The sequence below is a fragment of the Lithobates pipiens genome, unplaced genomic scaffold, assembly GCF_037356315.1.
Source record: "Lithobates pipiens isolate NorthernLeopardFrog02 unplaced genomic scaffold, aLitPip1_a1.2 Scaffold_10, whole genome shotgun sequence".
NCBI lineage: Eukaryota > Metazoa > Chordata > Amphibia > Anura > Ranidae > Lithobates > Lithobates pipiens.
The window spans coordinates 188,480,151-188,495,662 of NW_027507686.1; the positions used below are offsets into that span (position 1 = coordinate 188,480,151).

At 46.5% G+C, this 15,512-nt stretch overlaps 2 long non-coding RNA genes across 3 annotated transcripts in view; one reads left to right on the forward strand and one right to left on the reverse strand.

Moving 5' to 3' along the window:
- Window positions 1-939: 939 nt before the first annotated feature.
- On the reverse strand, window positions 940-12,038 carry LOC143936679 (uncharacterized). 2 transcript variants are annotated; one of them, XR_013263651.1, is made up of 2 exons: window positions 11,884-12,038; window positions 940-1,284 (listed from the first exon to the last, which is right to left on the reverse strand). It is a non-coding gene; the product is annotated as an uncharacterized LOC143936679 (long non-coding RNA). The 2 variants fall into 2 exon arrangements; XR_013263650.1 differs by lacking the exon at window positions 11,884-12,038 and adding an exon at window positions 6,114-6,463.
- Window positions 2,504-15,512, forward strand: part of LOC143936668 (uncharacterized) — a 55,501-nt gene continuing 42,492 nt past the window's right edge. The window contains exon 1 of the long non-coding RNA XR_013263649.1: window positions 2,504-2,595. This is a non-coding gene — a long non-coding RNA (uncharacterized LOC143936668). The remainder of the gene's footprint in view (window positions 2,596-15,512) is intronic.

Consider the following 15,512-nt stretch of genomic DNA (forward strand, 5'->3'; position numbering starts at 1 on the left):
ATGGCGCTCGCAGTTCACCTATTTTGAAGCCTATTAGAGCCCATGGTTTTAATCAGGTGCTGCAAAAACACTCCCCGCCGCTGTAATTCAGGTGCTCAGCACCCCAAAAGGGACCAGACACCTAAATATGGAGGTGACAGTGGTGGCCATGGATAGATTCATGCTATGCTATGCATGAATCTATCCCTTGGTCATAGAGGGGGTGGCTGGAGAGAGAGGGCGGCACCTGTGCACCCTTTTTGATGCACCGCCACTGATAAACGCATGCACATTCACATACATACATATGCATACATGCACACTCACATACATGCGCGCACACACACATGCATACATACACATACATATATGAACACACACACACAAATACAAGCATTCTCACATACACACACACATACATGCATGCTCACACGCACACATACAAGCATGCTCACACACACACACACACACACACAAGCATGCTCACACACACATACATGCATGCTCACACACATACATGCATGCTCACACACACACACATACATGCATGCTCACACACACAAGCACATATAAGCATGCTCACACACACACATACATGCATGCTCACACACATACATACATGCATGCTCACACACACACACACATAAACACATACAGTAGCTAGTCTTATAAAAAAAACGGCAGACATTTACCTTGGCTCTTCCTGCCGGGTACTGCACTGTAGGGGGAGACAAAGAGCATACACACTTTACTCTAATGTGAGGAGCTCCCGCACAGTGCCGATTTCAGTTCGGCTGATGATCGGGGGGCTCCTCTCAGCCTCCCCTCCTATGGAAGAGTACAGGGGGCCCTCAAGGCCCTGCAGCAAGGGGCCCGGTCGCCATGGCGATCTTGGCGACCCCTATAATTCCGCCACTGAAAGGATGTGAGATCGTCACTGAGGTGAACACAGATAACAAATATATTTAAAAATGCATTTATTATACAAAACATAAAAAATATCATACAAACATGTAAATGTGCATACTATGGCTAATATAAGCCAATACTTGTTATTTACAGCAGATATGTAGATTCATTAATTTGCATAGATTAATCCAACATATTTCGCCGAGCTGTACCTCCGCTTCTTAAGGGAAACTCAATAGGCATCCAATTCATCATAATTTGGCTATATAGTGTTGCTGCCAGTGCAGGAGGAGATCCTGTCGACACTTCACCAAATAGTCCATAGTGGCAGAATTTAGGACAATGTCTGTAGGCGGATACAATGTCTGTAGGCGGATACAACTCAGATGTCAAGTCCTAATAGAGGTAAAATAAAACCTTGGTTTGAGAGTGTTTTGCAAGACAAGCAAAATTTGTAAATAAAGTTTGACCAAACAAGTAGCGTCAGGTCACAACTGAGTATAAAATAGAAGAGAGGCGCCTCTAAGTGTAGCAATATGATTACATTTAATGAAGGTACATTTAGCAACATATTGCTACACTTAGAGGCGCCTCTCTTCTCTTTTATACTCTGTAGCTCCTGCTGGATTTTGCTTCTAATCCCCTTGTGGAGGCTTCCATTTGTGAATGGACATTTTATGTTTACAGAACCTATTACATTGCTATAATTTTTTTTATATGGACTATAAACTGAAGGACCTATGGATAAATGGTTGTGGAACAAATGATTTGAGTTTCCATTATTTCTTATGGGGAAATTTGCTTTGATATACAAGTGCTTTGGATTACAAGCATGTTTCTAGAACTAATTATACTCGCAGCCTAAGGTTTTACTGTATTCGAATTGAACTCCTAGCGGCCGCTGGAGCAATGCCCGATGGTTGAACTGTAAATAATGCATGTAAATGAACGGTCCCCAAATCCAGGGCTTGTCTGTAGTGGAGAGAAAAAGGGTGTTGGGGTGCAGGACACCTGTGCACTGAAGGTCTTCTATGGGGAGGGGGGCCTAGACCTGGAGGGGTCTACTACTTCACTTTCTTACACCAACTATAGGGCATATTTTTACCCACAAACAATATTATTGGCATTCTGTATACAGTGCTGCATCTTACATAGTCCTGACCCCTGCACTGCTTTTACTATGTTGTACATTCTTTCTTTTTTTCCCATATCTGTGATAAAAGGCTAAAAAACACATTTGTTTTTGATTTAGATTTTTACCAATGAGGAGAAGGACTTCTCCAGGAAGTAGAGTGGAGAAGGACCCAGTGCTGGATAATCACTTGACGGTGGCTTAAAGTGTAACTTCACTTTTGTTGCGAAAAAAAAACATTCCCTTCTGGGTGATCTGTGTATATTGCAGGGATTGTAACAAACTTTGCTGCAGATTCCTACCTTTTGTTATTCTGAAGGAACAGCTGTTTGTCTGTGTAATGTCAATCTGAATGGAAGTAGTTTTATAATTATCAGTCCGCTGCTGCGCCTGTAGGGCTCTTATGAGGAAACTTGCAGGGTTTGCATCCCTTTAGATATGATTTCCCAGCGTATTTCACCCAAAAAAAATTTTTGTTGCAGGGGATGCTCAAAATCTGATTCGTATCATATTGCAGACTTCAAGCAAAATCAGTAAGTCAATCTCAAAAGCAGGAAATAACAGAACACCCCCAGGTAACTGCATTGTATTTTACAGCAAATTACACCACTGCAGATTGAAAAGGAAAGGTAATTTTTAATAACATTCAATTACAATATGACTTGTGTCACAACGTTATATACATTTTTATTTGCTTATTTCTCGTGCCACTTGTAAATATACATCATGTTTTTGACGTTAAATACTGGGGTTATAGCAGCAGCTAGCTACTATTTACAGCCGGCAGCCGGCTTTCCGATAAAAGTGGGAGAGGTGACCCCCCCCCCCCCCCCCCCGGTGCTTTCCGGTGGTTTGCATGCTTACCGGAGCCGTTAGTGGGGGCAACTTAGCCCCCAACTTGGCTCTATGCCCTTGGAGGACCGGAGCAGCGTCTGACTTAACATCCAGTTCTCGGGCATAAATAAGGGATTTTTATTTTTCCCTTAAAGGCAACAGTCATTTTTTCAGTTTTTTTTTTTTGTTTTGTTTTTAGTTTAAAGGTAAATGAGAGAACTGGGATCTTTTTGACCCCAGATCTCTCAATAAAGACACATCATGCTTATTTCTATTAGAAGGGATGTTTAAATTCCTTGTAATTCTGTAGGGAAAAAAAGTGATAAAAAAAAAAAAAATAATTAAAAGGGACAACATAAAAATAACACATAAAAAATAAGAGATTGTGCGCAGAAGCGAACCCATACGTAAGTCGCACCCGCATATGTAAACTGTGTTCAAACCACACGTGAGGTATCGTTGCGATCATTAGGGCGAGAACAATAACTAGCACTAGACTTCCTGTAAAAAAAAAAAATTAAAGCATCACCTATGGAGGTTTTTATGTACCATTCCACGAGCGTGCACAATTTTAAAGCGTGACATGTTAGGTATCTATTCACTATAAAAAGCCAAGGAAAACGCCACTGTTAACAGCTGCGCCTCATGGCCCGATGTACAGATAGACCCCAGCCGGGCACACATCGCCTGAAGATTTGCAAATGTGACCGGCCTCCGTAAATCCTTCCTCCTGTTCCGCTTGCAGTACCCCTTTAATGCCTACCGTACCCAAAAATCTTTAGTCCAATCCTCCTCTCGCATCAACTTAAATAGGAACGTGAGACCTGCCAGTTTTCGTTCAATGGCGGACACCGACATCCCCCGCTCAATATTCCAAGCCACGAAATAGAGCACCAGTAAATGCCTATCGGGTCCCCAATCACTTACCCTTGCCTCGCAAGCCAATCCAGACCACTCCGTCCAAACCCTCGAGTAAGCTGACCACGTAGACGCACTTACCGACTGCCTGATCCATCCTGCGGCGATTCCAATGGCAGCCTCCAAATCCACTCCGGGCAAGGGATATGCACAGCATAAATAAACACATTCAACTGTAAACACGGAAAAACTAACTGCCGCATCAGCCGTATGACCAGAGGCGAAGAAGCTGAAATGCGGTTAACAACTTGTGCAACACCCATGTTGTTGCAATTGATGCGCAATTTCAAATTCCTACACTCGTCCCCCCAGAGCTCCAATGCTAGCACCACAGGAAAAAGCTCCAGCAGAACCAGATTCCCCAGCAAACCCGCTGCCACCCAAGACTGCGGCCAAGGCTCCACGCTCCATCTGCCCTTGAAGAATGCACCATACCCTGTAGAACCCGCCGCATCCGTGGCCAGGTCCACATCAAAGTTGCTGACCAGGCCAGCCATCCACATGGCCCTACCATTGTAGGAGGACAAAAACTCATGCCACACCCGTAAGTCCTCCCTATGTTCCCGGCGCAGCCGCACAAAATGAGTCGGGACCCTGCCCCCAGCTGTAGCTGCTGATAGCCGCCGGCAGAAAATCCTCCCCATGGGAATGATCCTGCAAGGGAAGTTCAGCTTACCCAGGAAAGACTGTAAGGTCCACAACTGGACCTTACTCCTCCCCTGGATTTCCCTGATCTCCCGCTGCAACTCCTCCAACTTGTTCCTAGGTAACCGCCATTCCATCGGCCTGGAATCAATCACTATACCCAGGAAACTTAGCTCTGACGTAGGACCCTCCGTTTTATCGGCCGCCAAGGGGACCCCAAACCTGCCAGCAATGTGCTGCAACGTGGACAGCAGAATCGCACACACAGCGGAGGCAGATGGGCCCACACAGAGGAAGTCATCCAAATAATGGATAACTGACTCCAGGCCCGAAACATCCCTCACCACCTACTCCAAAAAGTAGCTAAACGTCTCAAAATAGGCGCACGAAATCGAGCAACCCATAGGCAGACACTTATCCACGTAGAATTGACCACACCCGTGGCACCCCAACAGCCGAAAGCTGTCGGGATGAACCGGGAGCTACCGGAAAGCCGATTCGATATCGGCTTTGGCCATCAATGCCCCCCGTCCATATTGCCGCACCCACCGAACTGCCGCGTCAAACGACGTGTACGATACCGTGCACACCTCTGGGTCAATGAAATCGTTGACCAAGCCCCCTTTCGGAAAGGACAAGTGATGGATCAGGCGAAATTTTACCACCTCCTTCTTGGGGACCCCCCCCAACTGGGAAACGACCAAGTCAGGCCAAGGCATATCCCCGAATGGTCCCCCCATCTGCCCCAGTGCCACCTCCTTCCCCAATTTGTCATCCACCATCCCCGGATGCTGCAAAGCCGACTTTAAGTTCTCCGCCACCGGCGACACCGCCGTCAGTGAACAGGGAATCCTAAAGCCGTCTCAAAATCCCGCCAGCAGCACCGAGCCGCTTCCCTCTCCGGATATCTACTTAGAAAAGGAAGCATCCTTGCCAGTATCACCGGCTTTCCCCCGCCATCGCCCCGGACCCTGGCCCCCTCCATGTCCTGCCTGGCAGGCGCTACCGACCCCCTGCACCCGCCTGAACCACCCCCAACAAATCCTGCAAAGCATTAGTCAGTGACAAAGAATCTTGCGACTCACCTGGCTGTCCAGGAACTCTCCCCACAGCCGGACCGGTGACATCCCCTGCTGGCTCTTGTGGTTCCTCATCGTCCGAGACCTCCCCTTCAGACCTGGCATCCTGGTCCCAGGTAGGCGGGGGCGTAAGCCCCCCGGGGGAAGAGACCCCAGTGGCCGATGCCACAGCCCGCAACGGTGCCGCCACCCCTCCGGCCGAGAAGTCCATGGCAGACTGGCGGTGAGCACCAGCCCTGCCAGCCCCCGGGGATGCAGATGTTCGGGCGCCCCTTCCAGCTTTCCCTGTTGAACACCCTGCAGGCGATCCCCGGCCCTGCACATGATGAGCTGCTCCATGTCTGCCACTCGCCACCTTCCCAACCGTGGATCCATCCCGCTCAGCCATCCCTCCTGAGTAGCTGGGCCCTGCTGCTGCTGCCCCCTTCTCCCTTCTGTCTCTCCCTAGGCTGGAGCCATTACCTCGTGCGTCTGCTGCCCCGCCCCCAGACACAGGTCGGCGGCATGTGGACCGCCCCAGGCCTGCAGTGTCCCGCTGTGGTCTCTTGGCTGGGGGGATCAATCGGTCCTCCCCTGGGCTCCTCAGCACACTGGAGAAAAGCGCGGAATCTGCTCACCAGTCCTGGGGTCCGCTCCTGCCGCATCTGCCAGCTCTCGCAAGCGCCTCTGCAGCCAGTCCGGTCCCCTCTCCTCCGCCATCCGCCGCAATCCCGCCAGAAAAGCCTCGATCTCCGCCATGATAGAGGAGCAGTGAGTAAAACTGCCTCCTCTCTCTGTCTCCTTCCCGCACTGCACCTTCGCTCTGCCCACTCCACTCTTTTATACAGCTCCTCCTCCTTCCCTTCTATCTCTCTTTACTTCTCCCCCATTATTCCTTCTCAGCTTTAACCCTTACCTACGCTACCTTAGCCAGCACTGTCATGCCCGGCCCTTCATTACCTTCCCTCCAGTCCAGCCATTCCGGGTCTCCCTTTTTTGTTGCAGGGGATGCTTGAAATCTGACTTGTATCTTAGGCAGACTTCTTGGAAAATTGGTGAGCCAATCACACAAGCAGGAAATTATGTTTCTGGGGAGTGGTCAGTACACACTGTGCACAGAACAACTCCAGGCAGCCATATCTGCATTTACAGAAAATTACAGCAGCTGCAGATTGAAAAGGAAAGGTCATTTTTAATAACATTCAATTACAATATGACTTCTGTTGCAATTGTATAAGCTATATTATTTTTTTATTTATTTGCTCTTTTTCCCCATGGAAGTGGAGTTACCCTTTAAGGTAAGAGAAAATGGGAATTTGGATTACATTTTTGTTCCCCAGAGAGAGGAGATGGAAGGGGAGTTACTTTGATCCTGGAGTTGGGCTTTACCCCAAGTAGGAACAACGATCTGTCTCCTCCCCTAGTCAGTCCTATCCCCATACAGTTAGAACAAATCGAGGGAACACACATTTAACACCTTGATCGCCCCATAGTGTTAACCCCTTCCCTATCAGTGACATTTACACAGTAATCAGTGCATTTTTATAGCACTGATTGCTGTAGAAATGTCAATGGCACAAAAAATGTGTCAAAAGTGTCCGATCTGTCTGGTGCAATGTCGCAGTATTGCTAAAAATCGCAGATCACCACCATTACTAGTAAAATAATAATAATAAAAATGACATAAATCTTTCCCATAGTTTGTAGACGATATAACTTTTGCGCAAACCAATGAATATATGCTTATTGCGATTTCTTTCTTTTTTTTTTTTTTACCAAAAATATGTTTGAATATATATTGGCCTAAACTGATGAAGAAATGTGTTTTTTAAAAACATTTTTGGGGATATGTATTATAGTAAAAAAATATTGTGTTTTTTTTTCAAAATTATCGCTATTTTTTGTTTATAGCGCAAACATTTAAAACGAATGAAAAATTGCATGATGGCTCAATTGTCTGTTAAAGCGATGCAGTGCCGAATTGTAAAAAGTGCTCTTGTCAGGAAGGGGTAAAATCTTCCGGGGCTGAAGTGGTTAAGCAAGCGTTTTTTCCTTTTTATACACATCTTCACATCTATTCTACTTGAGCAAAGCATGGGCCTGCTTTTAGCAACTGCAATTTCCAAACTAGACAATTATAATATACATGACACACAATCATATGCAAACCAGCTGACTTCATGCTGCAAGGGCATTCATTCATTGCATGTCTGCAGATATCCTGTGGGCCAATCGCAGTGCAGTCCTATAGGCTTACTACGTCACTGGTGTTCATCTCTAGATGGATGATCTAACAATGACCTTAGCTTGGGAGCATCTACATATAGGATCTATATATGGTCCTTCATATGACATTGTCTTCCTACCCCCACTCTTAATAGAATTGTTCCTCCCTTTGTAACGTCATCCATTATAAATACTTTCATGTTTATTTTAACCCATGATGACCATCAGAGGCTGAATGAGCTATGCTAAGGCAATTGTATTTTAAAGGAAGATTGCAGTGTTGTAGAAAAAAAAAACTGACTTACTTTTGCATTTAATATTCACTATATTGCGCTAAACAGTCAAATATGATGTTTTGTAACCTAAATTGCTTGATAGTTTGTACGGATTCTGGAGATCTGGATTTAAATTGGTGATATTAACAATGAATTTAGGGTTACATAATAAAAAGTAACACCAGTACAGTTATGCCGCGTACACACGACCGGACTTTCCGGCAGACTAGGTCCGACGATCTTCCCGACGGACTTTCAGCAGACTTTCGATGGACTTTCCGAACAAACAGACTTGGCCACACAGAAACGGACTAAGTCCTTTCGAAAGTCTGTTCGTTTTGAACGTGATGACGTAAACAGGACTAAACAAGGAAGTTCAATAGCCAGTAGCAAATAGCTTCCCTTGCGTTGTATTTGGTCTGTCGGACCAGCACACAGACTAATGGTTTTCCCGATTTTAGTTCCTCGGAATTGAGTTTATCGGATAGATTTGAAACGTGTTCTGTTTCTGGGTCCGTTGGATTTTTTTTTTAAAACGATTGGACTAGCCCACAGACGATCGGATTGTCCGACGGACTAATCCCTTCGGACCTAGTTTGCCGGAAAGTCCGGTCGTGTGTACGCAGCATAAGGGTTGATGCACACTAAAATTTTGTAGGCATTTTTCTATGCCCAGCGTAACTTCCCGGCGCTTCCCCCAAGCTCAGAGAGGAGCACCGCCGCATACAGCCTACAAAGGTAATGGCTGTACGTGGCCGTGGTCTTGTGGTCTGCTTCTTTACACTGCTGTCTACCTGCGCATGCTTGTGCACTGTATTTTCCAGCATATATTCTGAACATGAAACTTCCGCCTTTAGTGCCGGTTCACACAGTAACATGGTGTCTAAAACCTGTGTTCTGTGTGCGTTTCCCACACCACGTTCAAATCACGATGTGTCTGCAGCGGGTGTCAGTGTAAAGTCAACACAAACACAGATCACAAACGCAGTGCGTTTGCCAGCACTGGATCACATGGTACCAAAGTACCTTACAATCCAGTAGCAGTATGTTTCTAAGGCTGGGTTCACACTTGATGTGCATGCAGCTCACAGCAGGGGTCGGTGCATCCCTGTTGTCCATTTTAGGGACAAATCAGGCCCAAATGTTTGGCTGAAATGGAGCCAAAGACGCACAGGACCCTTGTGCAATTCGCTCCGCAGCCGCACATGAGATGTGTGACCCGGCCCAATTCGCACTAGTGTGAGCCCAGCATTAAAGTAGTATGTGTACTACTTTTGGTGCATGCATTGTGATTTCAGCCCATTGACATTAATAGGCTGAAAACATACTGCACTCAAATTGCACAGGAACTATGCTTGTTGGTACTGGCCCTTACAAAATACTTATTGCCAAAAGTATTGGGACACCTGCCTCTACACACACATGAACTTTAATGGCATCCCAGTCTTAGTCCGTAGGGTTCTCTATATTGTTGTTGGCCCACCCTATGCAGCTGTAACAAGTTCAACTCTTCTGGGAAGGGTGTCCACAAGGCTTAAGAGTGTGTCTATGGGAATGTTTGACTATTCTTCCAGTAACGCATTTGTGAGGTCAGGTACCAATGTTGGACAAGAAGGCCTGTCTTGCAGTCTCCTCTCTAATTCATTCCAAAGGTGTTCTTTGAAGTTGAGGTCAGTACTCTGTGCAGGCCAGTCAAGTTCCTCCACCCCAAACTCGCTCATCCATGTCTTTATGGACCTTGCTTTGTGCACTTGTGTGCAGTCATGTTGGAACAGGAAGAGGCCATCCCCAAACTGTTCCAACAAAGTTAGGAGCATGAAATTGTCCAATATGTCTTGGTTATGGATGAGCTCAGGCGTGTTCACATGGTCCACATGAAGAGCCTGCCAGGAAGTCGGCGCAGTGCTGCGCTAATCACAGGCAGTGAGACATTGTCCCGATGTGCGGCTGCAGAGATCGGGCAATGTCTCACTGCCTCTGATTAGTGCTGTGCCAACTTCCTGGCGGGCTCTGCACGTGGACCATGTGAACACGCCTGAGCTCATCCTTAGTCTTGGTATGCTGAGGCCTTAAGAATTTCCTTCACTGGAACTAAGGGGCCAAGCCCAACCCCCGATAAACAACCCCACACCATAATCCCCCCTCAATCAAATGATTTGGACCAGTGCACAAAGCAAGGTCCATAAAGACATGAATGAGCAAGTTTGGGGTGGAGGAACTTGACTGACTTGCATAGAGCCCTGACCTCAACCCGATAGAACACCTATGAATTTGAGTGGAGACTGAGAGACAAATCTTCTCCCCCAACATCAGTGACTGACCTCACAAATGGGCTTCTGGTCAAACATTCCCATAGACACACTCCTAAACCTTGTGGACAGCCTTCCTAGAAGAGCTGAAGCTGTTATAGCTGCAAAGGGAGGTCAACTCAATATTGAACCCAACAGACTAAGACTGGGACGTCATTAAAGTTCATGTGCGTGTAAAGGCAGGCATCCTAATACTTTTAGTAATATAGTGTACATCAGATGCACATGCACAACACTGAAGCAAAGAAGCATCAGCGTTTACAAGAGCATGGCCGTATACAGCCATTCACTTGTATGGCAGGCTGTACACAGCAGGTGTGGCTTCTTTGGCACAGAAAATGCCTTAAAAATTATGCCTGGCATGGAGGATGCCTGTAAAACACCTGGGTGCAGGAACACCTGGAGGCTGCCGCATGAAGCTGCCAATCTAGCTCCCGGGGAGAGTCTGGATTTGTGAGAAGTATTGCTGTATATTGACATGCTGGAACGGGTCACCCATGTTGACACTCTGCGTATATGCCGTTTTGCAATAAGCATACCGGTCATATCTGGTTGATTTTGCCGGGAAGGGCAAAGTGATTCCGGGAACTCTCAGAATATGCGACTTCACTCGGTCATATCCAGGGCACGCCCCCGTCAGACTTCACTTCACATACTTGCTTGCTTCAGATCAGTGCCTTATGCTGTATTGAACCTGAAGGATCAGTATGACAGCCAGGCAGTTGCAGGAGGAGGTCAACAAAGACACTTCAATGTTTTTCCTTTTTATTTTTGATGGAATATTACTTGATTTCCATCTAGAACATTAAGAGCCAGCTCACAACAAAATGCGGTGCAGGAAAGGCGCGTTTCATGTGCATTTCCTGCACAACAGATAAATGTGGCCAAAAATGTGCAGCATTTGCAAGATGCACGCAGGTGCTAATGCATTGGTAATAGCACCCCAAATGCAGCACGTCTGCGGCCACCAAATCTCATGGTACTGTGGTATGGTGCAGTGCATACTGAAAAAGTTGTGCTTGCACTACTTATTCTGCAATTCTGTATGTTTTACAGCCCATTCAAATGAATAAGCTGTAAAAACTGGACCGCACAACAAAAAACGCTGTCAGTGTGAGGAAATGAATGCCAACAACCAGCTTCTGTTCTGATTGGACACAACTGATCACATGGTAAAGAGCCACTGATTGTCTCTTTACCTCAATCTGTGATCAGCCGTGTCTGGAGGACATGTCGATCACAGAGCGGGTGCGTGTGATCAGGGGAGGAAATCATATGACGGTCTCCCAGAACTGGATGTCCGCACTGTAGCCAGCTATAGCTGGCTACACACCACACATGTGCATCCATGGGCAGCAGAGGGTTTGTTGCTCAGAGCGCGCTCCCTGCACAGTGACTGAGCGATCGCAGGCAGATCTCCATCTCTAGCAGTGATTGGGGGCTGGTTGGAAACGCAGCCACTGCGCACATGAAATGCAGCCACTGCGCCCATGAAATGCAGCTACTGTGCCCATGAAATGCAGCCAGTGTGCCCCCCCCCCCCCCCGGCTGCATTTAACAAGGTCACCTACCCCGCTCGTAGCCTGGCCGGCACTTACCCCATCTTGGCGACGGGTCAGGCAGCAGGTGACTCGGGAAATGCTAAAGCAATAATCATCAGTGGAGTCCAGCTGTGTGCGTCCAATTCTCTTCTATGGAGGCTGGACGAGTCACCATATAGAACTATAATAGATGACAAACACACCATGTAAGAGAAAAGATACTACAAAATGTATAACAAATAAAACAATACACACAGTACAATAAAATAAAAATCTCATGGAAACACCCGCTAGACCACCAAATCCCCACACACTAAACTGAATGATGAACTAAATAATAATGAGATGGGAAGGGACTGTGAAATCAACAGTGACAATTAGGAATTCGCTGATACCGAGTATGCTCCCAATACAATACTTTGCGTCTATACAAAATGAATGGACGCAAATCAAAGTGAAAAGATATGCATGTGATCTGAACAGGAATACGGTGCGATTCCTGTCTAAATCGCATGCAGATTCCCTCACCACTCAACTGCAAAGTATCGGTACTCGGTATCGGCGTGTACTTGACCGAAAGTATTGGTACTCCCACTCGCTAAAAAAAAAAAAGGGTATTGGTGCAACACGCGAATAATATAACACATACATATATAACAATAAACACCCCGCTGCCCTAGAGGGGACACACAGACATCTTTCCCCTGGTGTGATATTTGGGAGCTGAGGCTGGATAAAAGCGTATTCTACACGTTTGTGTTAGCAGGGCAGCAGAGTGTTTATTTATTTATGTTTTTTCTTCTTTTTTATATTATTCCTGTGTATTGTATTCTCACAGCATTTGCTATTGTCACTGTTGAGGTCATTATTCGGTGGGGGGGGGGGGGGGGGGGTTTGGTGGTCTGGCGGGTGTTGCTGCAAGATTTTTATTATATTATACTGTGTGTATTGCTTTATGTGTTATACATTTATTGGAATCTTTTCTCTTATATGATATGTTTGTCATCTACTATATATACGGGCAGCCCAGCATTACACTTCCCAATACATTCTAGGAATACCTACAGTACAGAACAAAAGTTTTGACACACCTTCTCATTCAAAGAGTTTTCTTTATTTTCATGACTATGAAAATTGTAGATTCACACTGAAGGCATCAAAACTGTGAATTAACACATGTGGAATTATATACTGAACAAAAAAGTGTGAAACAACTGAAAATATGTCTTATATTCTAAGGTCTTCAAAGTAGCCACCTTTTGCTTTGATTACTGCTTCACACACTCTTGGCATTCTGTTGATGAGCTTCAAGAGGTAGTCACCTGAAATGGTTTTCACTTCACAGGTGTGCCCTGTCAGGTTTAATAAGTGGGATTTCAAGCCTATAAATGGGGTTGGGACCATCCGTTGTGTTGTGCAGAAGGTGGATACAGTACACAGCTGATAGTCCTACTGAACACACTGTTAGAATTTGTATTATGGCAAGAAAAAAAAGCAGCTAAGTAAAGAAAAACGAGTGGCCATCATTACTTTAAGGCCCCTTTCACACTGACGTCCCGTTCAGGCCCGCCTGTCAGTTTTTCAGGCGGACCTGAACGGGTGCTCCATAGAGCTCTATGGAGCGTCGGATGTCAGCGGTGACATGTCCGCTGACATCCGACCCGCTCCGATCCGAAAAAGTGTAACGGAGGAAAAAGCTATTTTTTCCATCCGTCTGCGGATCGGATCGGGTGACGACGGGCACTGCGGTCCGTCGTCATCCGATCTCCCATAGGGGAGAGCGGCGCTGTGACAGGTCCGTCCCTGCGCAGTGTGCAGAGACAGACCTGTCATCTCCCTGCTCAGCGGGGATCGGCGGAGTGATCCCCGCTGAGCAAGCGGATATCCACGGGGCGGATCAGAACTGATCCGCCCCGTGTGAAAGGACCCTAAGAAATGAAGGTCAGTCATCAAGCGCTACAAAGAAACTGGCTCACATGAGGACCGCCCCAGGAAAGGAAGACTGAGGCCGCGTACACACGCGGGGACTGTTCGCCCAACTTTGTCCGCTGAACAGTGTTTCGGCGGACAGTCCGCCCGTGTGTGGGCTTTCAGCGGACAGTTTCAGCGAACAGTCTGCTGAACAAAGTTTTTCGGAAATTCCGAAAAACTGTCCGCTGAAACTTGGTTTCAGCGAACAGTCCCCTCGTGTGTAGGCTTGTTCGTCAAACTAAGTTCCACGCATGCTCAGAAAGGATTTACACGCCGAAAGTTGTAATGCAGTGTATAGGACGTCGTATTTTCCGTCCCGTCGTACGTGCCGTTCACGTCATCGCGCACGGTTTCAGCAAACTGTTCGTTCGTCATGTGTGGGCAAGTCCGTCCATGCTAATTTTGAGCGGACTTTTCGCTGAAACTGTTTGACGGACAAAGTTGAGCGAACAGTCCCCGCGTGTGTACGCGGCCCAAGAGTCACCTCTGCTGCAGGCGATAAGTTCATCTGAGTCACCAGCCTCAGAAATCGCAGGTTAACAGCAGCTCAGATTAGAGAACAGGTCAATGCCACACAGAGTTCTAGCGGCAGACACATCTCTAGAACAACTGTTAAGAGGAGACTGTGTGAATCAGGCCTTCATGGTAAAATAGCTGCTAGGAAACCACTGCTGAGGACAGGCAACAAGCAGAAGAGACTTGTTTGGGCTAAAGAACACAAGGAATGGACATTAGACCAGTGGAAATCTGTGCTTTGGTCTGATGAGTCCAAGTTTGAGATCTTTATTTCCAACCACCGTGTCTTTGTGCGACGCAGAAGAGGTGAACGGATGGACTCTACATGCCTGGTTCCCACCGTGAAGCATGGAGGAGGAGGTGTGATGGTGTGCGGGTGCTTTGCTGGTGACACTGTTGGGGATTTATTCAAAATTGAAGGCATACTGAACCAGCATGGCTACCACAGCATCGTGCAGCGGCATGCTATTCCATCTGGTTTGCGTTTAGTTGGACCATCATTTATTTTTCAACAGAACAATGACCCCAAACACACCTCCAGGCTGTGTAAGGGCTATTTGACCAAGAAGAAGAGTGATGGGGTGCTGCGCCAGATGACCTGGCCTCCACAGTCACCGGACCTGAACCCAATCGAGATGGTTTGGGGTGAGCCGGACCGCAGAGTGAAGGCAAAAGGGCCAATAAGCATCTCTGGGAACTCCTTCAAGACTGTTGGAAAGCCATTTCAGGTGACTACCTCTTGAAGCTCATCAACAGAATGCCAAGAGTGTGCGGAGCAGTAATCAAAGCAAAAGATGGCTACTTTGAAGAACCTAGAATATAAGACATATTTTCAGTTGTTTCACACTTTTTTGTTCAGTATATAATTCCACATGTGTTAATTCATAGTTTTGATGCCTTCAGTGTGCATCTACAATTTTCATAGTCATGAAAATAAAGAAAACTCTTTGAATGAGAAGGTGCGTCCAAACTTTTGGTCTGTACTGTATATACATACTGACAGTGTACTTCCCTCCATCCCATAATATTCATGATAATAAAACCACCAAGCTCAATAAAATGATGAAATTACCACACAGATCGCTTCAGCACCGCCTGTCTGAGCTGCAAAGTGACGTCATTCAGCGTACAAAAAACATCGCCAGACAGATGTAAAAATTAGAAAGCACATTAGAAAAATTAGTGCATGTGTCGGCCGG